Source organism: Rhincodon typus, chromosome 13, assembly GCF_021869965.1.
Source record: "Rhincodon typus isolate 14 chromosome 13, sRhiTyp1.1, whole genome shotgun sequence".
Lineage (NCBI taxonomy): Eukaryota > Metazoa > Chordata > Chondrichthyes > Orectolobiformes > Rhincodontidae > Rhincodon > Rhincodon typus.
In genome coordinates this window covers 33304712-33317781 of record NC_063344.1, presented here as the reverse complement: position 1 = coordinate 33317781, position 13070 = coordinate 33304712, and the positions used below count along the sequence as shown (strand labels likewise).

Genomic DNA, 13070 nt, shown 5'->3' with positions numbered 1-13070 from the left:
CTAAGCCCGAAGTCTTTTCCCTCCCTTTACTGTGCCCCTGGCTATCCTGAATAGTAAACTTGCTCTCGATGACTAATGTATTTTCCCCTGACTTCTTGATGGCCCTTCTCTTATTCAGAGTCCCAACCCCCTGCCAAACTAGTTTTAAACCCTCCCGGGTAACACTAGCAAATCTCCTTGTGAGGATTTTGGAGCCCCTCCAGTTCAAGTGCAACCCATCCCTTTTGTACAGGTTACCACTACCCTGGAAGAGATCCAAATGGATCCAAGAACTGAAAACCCTACCCCCTACACCAGCTCTTCAGCCACTCATTCATATGGCCTATCTTTCTACTTCTATCCTCACTGGTCCATGGCACTGGGAGTAATCTGGAGATCACTAGCCTTGACTTCCTGCTTTTTAACTTCTTACCTAACTCCCTATACTCACTTTGCAGGACCCCATCCCTTTGTCTACTTGTGTCATTTGTACCGATGTGCACATGACCTCTGGCTGTTCACCCTCCCCCTTCAGAAAGTTCTGCAAAAGCTCAGCGACATCCTTGACCTTGGCACCTTGGAGGCAACACAACATCCTGGTGTCTCTTCTGCGGCCATAGAATCTCCTGTATGCCCCCCTCACTATTGAGGCTCCTATCAGTATCGCTCTATCTGACTGCACCCTTTCCCTCTGTGCCTCAGAGCCGGTCACAGTGCCATTGGCCTGACTGCTGCTGCTAGCCCCTGAAAGGTCAACCCCCACAACTGTATCCAAACGGTATACCTGTCATTGAGGGCCACAGGGGAATCCTGCACTATCTGTCTTGCCCCTTACCTCTTCTGGTGGTCACCCAGCTACCTGCAGCCTGCACCTTAGGAGTGACCACTTCACTATAGCTCTTATCAATGAGGTTCTCTGCATCCTGGATGATCCTGAGGGCATCCACCTCCAGCTCCCATTCCCTAACACGGTTCAGTGAGGAGCTGCAGCTGGGTGCACTTCTCACAGGTGCAGACACCAGGGACACTGGAAGCCTCCCTCATTTCCCACATTTTGCAAGAGGAGCATGCCACTGCCCTAACTGCCATCCCTACTGCCTTCAGTCTAGACAGAAAGAAAGTAGAGTTGAAGAGACCTTACCTGCTCTTACCCGTACCCCTGCTCAGCCTCCTCATGCCAAAACCTCTCAATGTAAAGTCCTCAGCACTTCCACTCTGACACTGACCCACTCTCTTAATGGCTGCTCCCTTGTACGCCTTTACCTTGCTAGCTGTCTTCCTCACAGAGCCCCTTTTTTTGGTCAGAGTAGGAGGGAGGGTGGGAAACACCAATGTAGTGTTAAACATTAAAGGTTATAATCATGATCCAGCATTCCCAGTAGGAACTGATCCCTGCAAGGTATGTAAATGAGAACAATACAAACATACAACCTGTACAAGGAAAAAAAGAAGAATCAACATTCTACACATTTTATTGGAGTAGTGGTATCTCCAAGAAACAAGTGGATATCAGGTTCTAGTGTCAGTGACAAAGGTGGGTGGTGTTCGTTAGAAACCTGTAGAAGATGGTGGCATTGCCTTTGGAGAGATCTCCAGCGAGAAAAGCACAGCTATAACAATAAAACATACTGTACAAACAAAACAAGTGTGGCTGGTAGATAAAATACCTTCTACAGTTTTCTGCTGAACATCACCTAACTTTATCACTGACACCAGAATCTGATATCCATTTGTTTCTTTCAGTCATATTGGCATCACTTACCTCAGCTTGGTACCTGAATTCCACTTGTCAAAAGTGAAACAAGCTCATTTAATGTGAATGAGCAATGCTCAGTACAACAGTATGTTTATAAGAATTAAACATTTTCAACATTCCTCTAAATAGTGAATTACAGGGATACAGTGGGATGCTCTTTGGAGGGCCAGTGCAGACTCAATGAGCCAAATAGCCTCTTTGCACACTGTAGGACCTCTATAATCTAACAAAGATGTTCTTTAATCTTAAGGCTCAACACTAAATTGATCCTTGAAGCATTTTCATTCACTCCTCGCATGGCAAAACACAATGTCAGAGCTGCTGATATATAACTGTTAACTTGGTCATCAGAATCTAAGGCAGCCACAAATACACCATTCAAAATCTTTTGAAGAATCACTGGAATGAATGACATTAAAATAAAATCTCTCATAATTATCATTGTTAGTCACAGGTTGTCATTCACCTTGGGTGTTTGTTCACACAAAGCCAATCTGCCATTTACCATAAACTTCAAAAATATCCATCAGCCTATTTATACATGGTCAAAGTGTTGAGCTGATCAAATTGAACTGAATGAATTCCAAGTGATGAGCTATTATGACATAGCCCTTCACAACATGTTGTTGGATCACGTTCAGTGACGACCGAGAACGGTGAGTGGCAAATATAGCCTCTTTCTTAAGCATCCACAGTAACACAGTTCAAGGCGGTGATGGAATCCAAAGTACAGTTTTGCAATAGCCTCTTTTATACACAGTTTTTACATACATTAAAGTTCTAACACTATGGTGTCACATTGTTGTATCTATTGTACACAAGTTTGCATGACATATGTCCTGGGGAAGCAGGAGATGGTTTAAGCACTTGCTAAATGCTACCTGTTACTCTTGATGGGATTAAAATGTCCGTCTGGTCTGAGCTTGCCTCATTAAGAGGTGTTAGTCCTTTTGTCTTTAAAGTTAGTAATTTTAGTAAAAATACTAGACCTGTATGATCTAAATAAGTGAGAAATTATATGTGTACCAAATAAAAGTAAAGAGGATATCAAACTAATCTCCCGCAGCTGGGTGGTGAGATTTCATTCACTATTGTTGGTTTAGACAGTTCTTACATATTCATTCATGAAGTTTCACGGAAGCACTGTTTGGATTGTAGGTTTCTTAAAGGGGGTAGTGGCCATATTTAATGTGTATTTAAAAAGTATAAATCCATATGTTAGTACAAGAAGGTAGTCCTAAGTAAAAGTTAGGACTAGTTAGTACAGTGTTATAGATATAGTTAGTGTATAAGGAAATTTCAAAGAGATAAAGAGCAGCAGGCCGTAGGGACTTGCTAGTGGAGGAAACTGTTTGATGCCCTGCAACCGATTCAGGTCCTGAGAGATGGTTACTACAAACTAATTAATATTATAATATTTCCACAGTTTCGAATGAGTTATGGAGACACAATGGCAGGGATGGCATTGTTCAGAGTAGGTTACGGTATTAACACTTATTTAGCCTTTGATACAGAAACACTGCTTGCAGCATGGGGCCAATAAGAATTGAAAGGTGTAAGGAAAGAGTAATGGGTAGGAAGAGATGTTTAATTTACTATGTACAAAATGCGGTTTTATGAATGAGTGAATGGAAACATGGTATAGTAAACATAGAGCAGTTGTGAATGAGTTAGTAAAGAGAATCATAATACAGTATCTCACAGTCTCCCTTTTGATTCTACTGAGACCCTTTGAAGAGAATCATTCAATTCTTACCATAACTGAAATGTGCCTCTTGGGTCTTTCAGATGTTGGAGGGGCTTGCAGAAACATGGCTCGTAGTTGGGGATGGTTAATAGCTTGTTGGCAACTGCACTTTACAAAAGTGAAAACAATATACACAGCTAGAATAACAGTGATAAACATGGTGAGTCCCTGTACAATGGAGGTCCCTAAGGATCCTGTGGCCCAACTCCACAGGGTAGAAGGAGAAGGTTGTCAGATCTTTTCTACATCCTTCCTGATATGATCGGCGAGATTAGTAACACTTCCCGACTTATCTGGGATACAAGTGCAACATTCGGAGCCAATCAGGGCACAGGTGCCCCTTCTTTGGCTAAAAACAAAATCAAGAGCCATTCAGTTCTAGAACACTACCGTGTGAATAGCAACCATCATTAATTCTGCTAAGAGCAGAGAATGTATTATTTCACACCTTTTCCAGAACTGAAACCAGGCTTATAGCTTCTCTGGTCAGTTGGGCCGTACCATAGGAAGGAAATGCAATAGTGAGGAAACGCTGAGTTTCAGAGATGGCTCTCTTTGTGTAACCAGCTGGGCGGTTTGGTGGAGAAATATATGTATGGGATTACATACTCAAGGTAGCATGAACCTTGCCAGTGGATGGAGAGCCACAGGTATGCTCTATGGCCACAGATGAAATAAGTGCCATTATAGGAAGTGATGCGGACAATAACTTCAGGTTAACATTGCACAGAGAAGGTGCCTCCACTTCTACACTTAATAAAATCGGTCAATAGACTGGATGAAGTTGTGATGTTGAACTACTGAGAGCAATTGCTCTGTCCCATCTCTTGCCCCGCTTTGGAGGAGTTGAGAAAACACACAGACCCTTTTGGTCTTCCCCAATATGAGGTATTAGTGAGGGCCAGGAAGGGAAGATTATGGGTACGATCGTAGCTGAGCTGGTACCACCCAGAAATGCAGGTTGGGGGTGGTTCACAGAACTCCAGGCTTCAATACTCTGTGTCATGTTTATGAGTTCCCCTCCCTTTGGGTTATGTACATTGGTGAACATCGCAGGGCCCGGAGAAGGGTGGGGTGTGAAATTTTGATAAACATATCACTCTGACATTTCAGATTCAGTAAAAGGCAATAGGGTAGAGTGGCATTCCCCCTTTAGAGTGACTGGGAACATATCCAACACTTGGACAGATTAGAAGCTTTGGCATAGGTAAGGGACATATAGAGATAAGTATTTGCTTGTAATTTCGAATGTCCCAATTGTACAAAAACTGCAATAACCATAATTGAAAAAAATGAACGTAGACACCATGGGGGTTAGTCAGTCTCAGGTCCCCTGTACCGTAGGATGCCCATCTGATGCGGGAGGCATGAATCCAGGCCACCTTTCCTCGGGCCTTGACAGCCAACTGGGTGATCAGCAGCACCTGGTATGGTCCTTCCCACTTCGCACCTAAGGCTTCCTTGTGGATCCTTTTCACAAGAACCCACTGGCCTGGTACAATGCTGTGACATCCTTCTGGTGGGTCCTTCCAGGCAACCGATACCTGTGAGGAGGCAGAGCTCACACCATCTGTTAGTGCTTGGCCACAGGACAATAGGGCGTCACTCATAAGATGGCAGTCGGTCCTAAATAGGTCTATTGTCCCGGGTAGGGACACTGGGGCTGCCTGTCGTTGTTTCAAATGGACTCAGACCTGTCGTTTTGTTGGGTTTAGCCCTGACACTGCACAGAACTATTTGTAAAGCCTGGGGCCAGGGCATTCCCTCCTGGTGGTATTTAGCTAGTCACTGTTTCAGGGTGTGTTTCATTCTTTCCACCTGCCTCAATAGTTGTGGATGATAGGGACAGTGAAAGTTCCAGTCAATCCTCAATAACTGGCAAACTTCTTGATATACTGTTCCCATGAAATGGGTTCCCTGGTCCGAGTCAATGCTGGTGGATAGCCCCCACCGGGGTCTGTAATCCTCACACAGTACTTTGGCTCTGTGATTGGCTGTGGCTTTTCTCGTGGGAGCAGCTTCCACCCATCTGGAAAACGTGTCCGCATTTACAAGGACATCTGAGTAACATTGACAATGTGGGAATGAGAAATAATCAACTTGTAAGTCCTGGAACGGCCCTGGAGGCACCGGTGCTTTCAATCGGGGAGCTTGCACTTTGGTTCCAGGGTTGTCCTTCTGGCAAGTGAGGAAGCAGTCCACTACCACACGGGCATTTCTAAAATTACTATTTGTAAACTTCATGACTCCAAAGGAAGCAGGGCAACATTCACATTTCTGGAATTCAGGTTTCACATTTGCAACTAAAGGACTTTAAAAATTTAAACTGCAACTGCTTCTACCTTCCTGTTTGTATAGAGGCCCTTCTCCTTCTACATTTCTTTTTAAGCTTATTATCTGCATTGTATGTTTGTGTTAAATGTTGCATTTTATTATTTTTCTTCAGTTTAGTGAGTAATAAAACTTCACTCTCTTTCACTCAATAAAGCATTAGAATTGGCTCTCCATCATTTTTGATCTCATTAACTAAATTTAGTTGAAGTGTGATAGTTATGTGCTAAAAAGCAAATAAAAATACTTGTGGACTGATTAAAGAGGAGTTTTATAAAAAGAGGAGCCAATCACACCTGTTCATTTTACTGTAGTACTTATATTAAGCCAGTTGTGATATAGAAATTATTAAAAAAATTTGAAAGATAAATGCATATCAAAAGTTGTGAACAGCAGTTACTTAGGAAAGTCTTACTTAATAAGTTTAAGTACTTCTTTACTGCACTGCCATTATTTGTTAGACAGCCCACTTTGAAATGTATGTAGGTGTGTATTTGGTAATGTTGTTGTGAGTTAATTAGGTAATTATCAATGAATATATTTTATTCCAATTTCTCAAGAAAATATTTAACAGGTGAAAAGTACTAATCTGTGCATGCTATGCTGTATGGTTTATATCATTACTATCCACTGCATAAACGAATGTGAAGTTGTTAGGTGCCAAGTTTATAAAATAACAAAATAGAATAACAACATACAAATAATAATTGTTTAATTAAATGGCCGTTCTACAATTTTCTTATTTTTCCAGTCAGAGTTACATGGTAAAACCTCCATGCTATGCAACTAGTATGGGCTTTATCAGCAATGTCTATCAGCTGATTTTTAAACTTTATATGTAGATGAAGTTTGTTGAGAACACACAAACATATACGTACATACACTTACCATATGGAGCACAGTAATTCAGACAATTGAGTTCACATTCTGTGTTACTAAACAACAGGGAGTTTTGAGTTCAGTAATGCTGAGAAACAGAACGAAAACACCCTTCAAAATGAGGTTTTGAAAAGGTTCAAAAGGCAGAAAACAAAGGCGTTCCTCTGTGTGTTTGAAGATACTTTCAGTTTATTGTTGTCTTAAACTTTCCGAGGCCTCTGTGTAAAGAGAGGGGCTGCTAACGTTGCAAGTGGGAGTTTTAATGGTCTCTCCAGAACAATGTGGGCACATTCTGTGCAACCTCATTACCGAATCATCTGAAATGGATGAGGAACATTCCCACTGATTATCATAAATAGCATAAAAAAGTCTTTCATTGCAAAAGCAGGTTCCATCTGCCCTTCATGTGTCCTCACCTTAACTTTAAATAGTGAGCCACGCCCCCATGACAAAGGAGGAATTTTCTGTATCTGAACTTTATGCATGTACTCTTGAAAGTTATTCACTACAATATAAACATGGTTACTGGTAAACTGAATGTTTATTCATTGGCCAACCCTGTTCTTTCATGGGAGTCTTTATCAATTATACATGCTTTGCCGTTTTTCTTTCCCATTTTCTATGCTCCTAGAGTATTCTGATAGCAGTCTGAACTTTGCAAGTAGGCGTTCCGTATCAATTGGCTCTTCCACGCATTAGTTTATGTGTAAAATATTCTAGATTAGAACACTGGTGTTGACAGTGATTGAGATGCATCTTAAAAAGTATAGTTTCCAACGTTTTCACCTACAATGTGACCTTTAAAAGTTCCCAAACAAAGCAGGCTAGAAATTGAAACCAACTGATCAAAACAGGTGCTTGAGGGGCAAATATGGTGGGCAATGTGACAGCACTCCTCTTGTGCCAGAAGTGTAGTTGGATTGTTCAGGAAAGGTCTAGGGTGTATATTGGTTTGTGCTTCAATTGCACCATTGCAGTCACAAGTCAAAAGCTGAACCTGTTTGAAACCCTTTTGAGAAACTAGTCTACAAATGACAACAGCAAGTGCCAAGGAGTGTTAAAGAGATCGTTGGAGGCTGCCAGCCAAAAGATAGGCTTAAATATTTTGTGCAACCAGGAAAAGACAGAGTGCTTTCTCCTCACCCCTCCTGTTTGTCTCCTGCTGCATCTCCCCGAGACCCTTAGCTGACATTTGATTCAAGTGGCCTTGCTTCACCATCCAGTGTCTGCCTTCGAAGGCACTGATGGTGCAAGCAGCTCCCTGTTTCAATTCTAAACGGCCAGAGAACTAATTTGTCATTGTCTTGTCACTGGCCTCATTTAGGTAACATGTCCTCAATCTGAACATAATCTAATTTCTAGGCAAGCATCTCTTTACATTGAGTCATATTCTTGGGCAATTCTTTAATGAGAAGTTTTTTTAGTGCCTGCCTATACCAAAGAGTAACTGTGTATTTGAGTATTTTTCTGAAATTTTCTAGCAAAACCTATATGTTACAATTATGCTGTATTTTGGCTATGGTAAAGATCTGGGAGTAACTACCAATGTTTACATCTTCAAAATAATGGCCAAGCTACTTGAAGGGAATAGAATGCTCAGGAAAATGATGCAGCAGTGTTTCAACTGGTGGTATAATAAAATGTGAATATGTGAAGCTACTGCAGTGAAGCTGTTTGATTTCCATTTACTTTTTGAAATAAACAGCTTTAGTCTAAAAAAAACCAACTTAATAAACATCTTTATTTGTTTTAGTTTTGGTTATAACATTTGTAGAAATAAAATGTACAAGTCAATTCTTTGCAGTTCGGTATTCCACTCAGTTTAGAAATTCAGTGAAAACTATTCAAAACAAGTCTTTCAGTGTATCCAAACACATTGTGCTAAAAGTCACAAAGGATTAAACAGGATTATAAGAAACTCATGCCTAGATGTTTAATTATAAAATGGAATAGAAGTCAGCATTATCGCCAAAAGCAGCATATGTTACTTGAAGTTAGATGTTTGTTCCTTGTTACAGTTGAAAATCAGCTCTGAGCTGTGGGCTAAGAATGAGAAATATAATTCATTAGTGTTAAATATACACATATGCATCCATCCAAACAAACAGAACAAACATTCATTTTTCGGAGAGCTGCAATTAAAATTCTTGAGTGAGGAAATAATATGTGTTGAGATTGATCTTGAAGTTCCAATGGGGGATTTTAGCTGAATTTGTTCAATTATTCTCCTGGACGTGATTGCACAGACAAGATTTCCACATTTAAAAGATCTCAATATATAGTTGTGTTCTTCTCAGGATGATCACTTTTGTAGAACTGAGCACTCCACTTCCAAAGACAAAGCATCCTCCTTCTTGATATTTCTAGATGTTATGCTTTTCATACAAAAACCATGAGTTCCAAGTCATGGCCATTCACAGTAAGGTTTCCTTATGTGAATACTGGCTGTAGACCCACAATGAGGACAATGCATTCCTAACAAAGTCCTCAGGTTGTGCCAAAACGGGAAACATCTCCACCGCTGTGAAAATGTCAGAATGTGGCAGAATCTCAAGTCCTGCCTCCAAATCCATAATTTTTTTTTCTCAGCAGGGGCATTGGTGTCAGGGATCCTTTTGAGGTCTGGTGCCCTTTGGAAATGTAAACATTGTGTATAAAAGTCACAAAAAGCCAGCAGAACTGTCCAACTCAACAATACTTGTCAACAGGTGTTTAGAAGTGAAGTGTCGGTAAGTGTCAATTTGTCAAAGGGTGTCATAAAGTGTCAGAAGGCATTTTTTTTTCAGTGTAAGTGCTTTTCTCAATGGAGTGTGCTATTTGATATATAAAATAAGTAATACAACTACTTTCCTTTCCTTCCACATGGATGTTCACATTCAATGAGTTGGCATGGAAGGTGAAGGGAAAAGTGTAGCGAATGGATTTAAGTGCTAAGCTGTCATAAATGTATAAGGAGCCACGGAGATTGTTAGAGGACTATAGGCAATAGGCACAGGGGGCATTAGGAGTCAAGGAGGATGGTAAATTGGCACAGAGTAGCATGAGGGTATAAGGGCCCATGGGGATGGGTAGAGGAGCATAGAATGGTTTGGATGTAGAACAGTGAGGTTAAGGAGGAATGAGCAGCTTTTCATCTTGATTTTTAAATTTGACTATGGGACAGGAGTCACAAGGCAGGCTTTCGACCCAGCCTACCTTGGAAACTGGCAGGCTCTCAGACTCTTCCTTAGTCATTCAGCCTGGCTTCCAAAACAGCACCACACACACATACCCACATACACACACACACGCATACACACACACACACACACACACACACTCATGGTGTGGTAATTGAGGGCAGCCATTTTTAAAGACAGAGTGTGCAGAACTGAGATTTCCCCTGCCTATCCAAGAATGAAAACTGGGACCAAAGAGTTTTGATGATCCATTGTCAGATTTCCCCTGTCACTTTGAAAAAGGTGGGGGAGGGGGCATTGAATCCTCTTTTTGCATAACAAATTTTGGATTTAAGTCTTTGCTCCACCAATACCTGTATTGGAGAAGTCTCACACCCAGAGACATTTGAAGACCTCATTGTGAGCTATGCAGACCAGATAATTAATTTTAATGTTCAGGTAATTACCCCTTGGATAGATATTTCAGTATGCATGATGTAGTTTCAGCCGTGTTTTTAAAGTCATGTTGTGCTTAACTATTTTCAAGTCAGATGGCTTTGGCAAGCATTTTGGAGTGTCCCAACTCATTTTTCACTTTTTCCCCCTCAAACCAAAGTTCAAAGCTTTTAAGTTAGTTGATGAGTTTTAAATATTAATCGCTTGTATTTTATATCATAACACTGTAAATTGTTGACAATTTTGCTCCTCCTGGGATGGGAGAGTTTACAGGGGGGAGGGGGATCAGTTTGTTCAGTTAGGTAGACAGCTAATTTGTGATACGGACTGAGGCCAAAAGTTTGGGTTCAATGCCCACACCAGCTGTGGTTACCCATGAAGGGCTCTCCTTCTCAACCTCTCCCCCTGGCTGAGGCATGGTGACCCTCAGGTTGAACCATCACCTGTCATCTCTCTCTGATGAGATAGCATCTCTATGGCCTGGCATGAATATGACAACTTCACCTTTTAGTGAAATAGTGTGTTTATTGGACTGTGGAGCATGATCGTACTCACTTTAACTATGGACTGTCAGTGCACATTAAATTAGATCCAAAATATCCACCGATTACAAGTGAAAACAGAGAGAAAAAGCAGTCCTTCACAGTTTATACACTCATTATATAATTTTTCATAATCATCTAAACCATTCGTGAGATTTTGTGTTACTGATAGGGAACATCACTGAAGGGTGGTGAACATAAGGCATTCAATTTTTATTTTATATGGCTGCTAAATTATCAATAGCCTTGATGTTCAGTCATTTTGGTTGTTGATTCAAAATAAAGAAAAATGGTCTTCTCCACATGAATAGTACTTTTGATTAGCGGTAACTAAAAGTTATTAGACTATGTGGAAGGTGTATTCATCAATCTTTGGATTTAGATAGCACCTCACACAAATAACAGAGTTTTATCTGAATCCTGAATGTATATAATTTTCTCAGTATTAGCTACCTATTTTGTTGTGGAATTCAGTTTTGTCAAAGTTGTTTCTGCAGTGTAATTGGTAAGCTGTACTATGGACAACAGTACAGCTTCTTGGTCTGATTTCAAGCAGGAAATTATTGTCAGAGAATGAAGAGCTAAATAAAAAACTATCATTAGTTGGTCCAAGACAAACGACAGCAGTCAAGTACGCTTCAAATGTAATGTTAACTCAGGTTGGGTTAGTTGTGATTTTAATATTGCAGGCAATTAGTTTTTGCAATGTAATAGAGCCATCATTTTAAAGGATCTAAAAATGTAGTATTTGTAATGGGATTTGAAGGATAGATTACTATTTCTCATTTAAAGGTCATCAAGTAATACACTTGATGCTGTGTAAAAATGTCAAATCAAAGTTCATTGGCCCCAGAGAGACACCAGCAACTTCTCAAAAAATTAAATATATAAATTTCCTGGCCAGCTTAGTTTTGAATCAGGAATAACGTTTAAAAATGCAAACAATACGAAGGCTGTTTTGGACTGCTTTGCAGAACACTAATGTCTGTACACAAAAAAGACACTGAGCTTCCAGTTGCCTGCCATTTCAACACACCACTGTGTTCCCTGGCCAACATCGCTGTCTCAGGCTTGCTGCACTGGTCTAGAGAAGCTTAGCACAAGCTGGAAGAACAAAACCTCATTTTCTGCTTGGGAAACTTGGAACCTTCTGGACTCAATATCGAGTTGAATAATGTTAGAGCTTCTTCCATGTCCTTACAGCAACCCCACATTCCTTGTTATTACATGGGTTGCGACCATTGACAACCCATTATCAGCCACTAACGGTCCCCATTAGCAGTTATTCATTCTCCCAGGCTGACCTTTATTCATTAAAAACTGGAAGAACTGCGGATGCTGTAAATCAGGAACAAAAACAGAAGTTGCTGGAAAAGCTCAGCAGGCCTGGCAGCATCTGTGAAGAAAAATCAGAGTTACCATTCGGATCCAGTGGCCCTTCCTCAAAACTGTTCTGGGGAAGGGTCACCGAAACCAAAATATTAACTCTGATTTTTTTCTTCACGGATGCTGCCAAACCTGCTGAGCTTTTCCAGCAATTTCTGTTTTTGAGACTTTTATCCATTCCTTTGTCTGCCCAATTGATTTTCCTTTCTGTCTGCACTCCATCTCCACTCATCATTTACTCCTCCCCCCTTCCCTCACACCATCTTCAGCATATATACTAACTTTTTCCTAACCACAATCAGTTCTGAAGAAGGGTCACTGGACCAAAATGTTGATGTTGCTTTCTCTCCACAGATGCTGCCAGACCTGCTGAGTTTTTTTCCAGCAATTTCTGATTTTGTTTCTGATTTCCAGCAGTTCCTTTTTTTTCAAAAAAGCATTTATGCTATGCAGCTTCTGAAATGAGACTGGGAGAAAGTCTGCCTCTAATATCTTCAAATTAGGACCAAAGGTCATCAAGCACAAGATGGTTTTAATTTTGATAAACACAGATATCAAGCATGCTTTGTATTTGAGACAACACGGTGTAGAGCTGGATGAACACAGCAGGCCAAGCAGCATCAGAGGAGCAGGAAAGCTGACATTTCGGATCGAGACCCTTCTACAGAAAATGGGCCGAAGAGATTTCAAGAGGGTTGCAGTGGGAGAGGAATACACTGAGGTTTTTCCGGAGGGAGGAGTTTAACTTCTTTAAGGTGGGCATCCTTAGAAGAGGCTTTGCAGTGGGGTTAAAATTGTTACAGAGATAGTAGGAACTGCCGATGCTGGAGAATCTG

At 40.8% G+C, this 13070-nt stretch overlaps 1 long non-coding RNA gene across 1 annotated transcript in view; it reads right to left on the bottom strand.

Annotated features, from left to right (window-relative positions):
* Window positions 1–8405: 8405 nt before the first annotated feature.
* Window positions 8406–13070, bottom strand: part of LOC125484675 — a 51726-nt gene continuing 47061 nt past the window's right edge. Inside the window, exon 4 of the long non-coding RNA XR_007263490.1 lies at window positions 8406–8735. This is a non-coding gene — a long non-coding RNA (uncharacterized LOC125484675). The remainder of the gene's footprint in view (window positions 8736–13070) is intronic.